Below are 2500 nucleotides of genomic sequence, written 5' to 3'. Positions count from 1 at the left end.
TGCTGTGGACCCTGACTACTACTGTGGACCCTGACTACTGCTGTGGACCCTGACTGTGGACCCTGACTACTACTGTGGACCCTGACTGTGGACCCTGACTACTACTGTGGACCCTGACTACTGCTGTGGACCCTGACTACTACTGTGGACCCTGACTACTACTGTGGACCCTGACTGTGGACCCTGACTACTACTGTGAACCCTGACTGTGGACCCTGACTACTGCTGTGGACCCTGACTACTACTGTGGACCCTGACTACTACTGTGGACCCTGACTACTACTGTGGACCCTGACTGTGGACCCTGACTACTACTGTGGACCCTGACTGTGGACCCTGACTACTACTGTGGACCCTGACTACTACTGTGGACCCTGACTACTGCTGTGGACCCTGACTACTACTGTGGGCCCTGACTACTGCTGTGGACCCTGACTACTACTGTGGGCCCTGACTGTGGACCCTGACTACTACTGTGGACCCTGACTACTACTGTGGACCCTGACTACTGCTGTGGACCCTGACTGTGGACCCTGACTGTGGACCCTGACTACTACTGCAGACCCTGACTACTACTGTGGACCCTGACTACTACTGTGGACCCTGACTACTACTGTGGACCCAGACTACTACTGTGGACCCTGACTACTACTGTGGACCCTGACTACTGCTGTGGACCCTGACTACTACTGTGGACCCTGACTACTACTGTGGACCCTGACTACTGCTGTGGACCCTGACTACTACTGTGGACCCTGACTGTGGACCCTGACTACTACTGTGGACCCTGACTACTACTGTGGACCCTGACTACTACTGTGGACCCTGACTACTACTGTGGACCCTGACTACTACTGTGGACCCTGACTACTACTGTGGACCCTGACTACTGCTGTGGACCCTGACTACTACTGTGGACCCTGACTACTACTGTGGACCCTGACTACTACTGTGGACCCTGACTGTGGATCCTGACTACTACTGTGGACCCTGACTATTGCTGTGGACCCTGACTACTACTGTGGACCCTGACTGTGGACCCTGACTACTACTGTGGACCCTGACTACTACTGTGGACCCTGACTACTACTGTGGACCCTGACTGTGGACCCTGACTGTGGACCCTGACTGTGGACCCTGACTACTGTTGTGGACCCTGACCGCTGCTCCGGCAGTGCCTCACCGAGCCTTTGCCAGCGACGGCCTCTCTCTCAGTATGCTGCCTCCTCTGCCTGCTACCTCACATTCTGCCTCCACTGGCGGTGCAACTGATTTTCTGGTGGCTCTGCTCTGGTGGCCTGTCTGGTGGCCTGTCTGGTGGCCTGTCTGGTGGCCTGTCTGGTGGCCTGTCTGGTGGCCTGCTCTGGCCTCTTGGCTGTGGGCAGAGAGAGGGGCCAGAGGGACCTGAGGTGGGCAGCCATGAACTCTCATATCCCAACCATGAACTCCCACATCCCAGCCATGAACTCTCACATCCCAGCCAGCTCATCCAGTTACCTGAAACCTGCTCCTGCAGCGGTTCAGCCCCTGATCTTACCGGCTGAGAACCTCTCCTGGATCAGTCCTCAACTGCCCAGCCTCACCATCACCACAGCAGCCTGATTACCACGGCCTGATAGTCTGCCAGAGACTCCAAGACAAACTTTCAAGTCCACCCCTGGATCCTTCATCTGCTGTCCTCTACTGTCCTCTACTTCATCTGCTGTACTCTGCATCATCTGCTGTCCTCTACTTCATCTGCTGTCCTCTACTGTCCTCTACTTCATCTGCTGTCCTCTGCTGTCCTCTACTTCATCTGCTGTCCTCTGCATCATCTGCTGTCCTCTACTTCATCTGCTGTCCTCTGCTGTCCTCTACTTCATCTGCGGTCCTCTACTTCATCTGCTGTCCTCTTATCCTCTACTTCATCTGCTGTCCTCTACTGTCCTCTACTTCATCTGCTGTCCTCTACTTCATCTGCTGTCCTCTGCTTCATCTGGTCTATTCTCATTCCCCTCCTGAATTCCTCCTCTACTTCATCTGGTCTATTCTCATTCCCCTCCTGAATTCCTCCTCTACTTCATCTGGTCTATTCTCATTCCCCTCCTGAATCCTCATTCTCACATTTATTCCATTTCCTCAATAAATAATATTCTATATTTCAATGTCTGGTCATTTTAAACTGGTGAAATGAGGCCGGAAACTCGGCCATAGGTAACATATGAAGCAGGAAACTGTGTTAGTAGTAGCATGTATCTTAAAGGGGAGGTAGCATAAACTCGGCCATAGGTAACATATGAAGCAGGAAACTGTGTTAGTAGTAGCATACATCTTGTTGGTAGCCAACAAGCCTGCTGATGTTAGTCCTACCAGCCTGCTGACATTAGTCCTACCAGCCTGCTGATGTTAGTCCTACCAGCCTGCTGATGTTAGTCCTACCAGCCTGCTGATGTTAGTCCTACCAGCCTGCTGATGTTAGTCCTACCAGCCTGCTGATGTTAGTCCTACCAGCCTGCTGATG

At 53.0% G+C, this 2500-nt stretch overlaps 1 protein-coding gene across 13 annotated transcripts in view; it reads right to left on the bottom strand.

Annotated features, from left to right (window-relative positions):
• LOC124018429 (proto-oncogene vav-like) overlaps positions 1–2500 on the bottom strand; it is an 85040-nt gene that overhangs the window by 76181 nt on the left and 6359 nt on the right. The gene's annotated exons all lie outside the window — the stretch shown is intronic.

This window comes from Oncorhynchus gorbuscha, unplaced genomic scaffold (assembly GCF_021184085.1).
Source record: "Oncorhynchus gorbuscha isolate QuinsamMale2020 ecotype Even-year unplaced genomic scaffold, OgorEven_v1.0 Un_scaffold_510, whole genome shotgun sequence".
NCBI classification, from domain to species: domain Eukaryota; kingdom Metazoa; phylum Chordata; class Actinopteri; order Salmoniformes; family Salmonidae; genus Oncorhynchus; species Oncorhynchus gorbuscha.
This window is presented reverse-complemented; position numbering and strand designations above follow the sequence as displayed.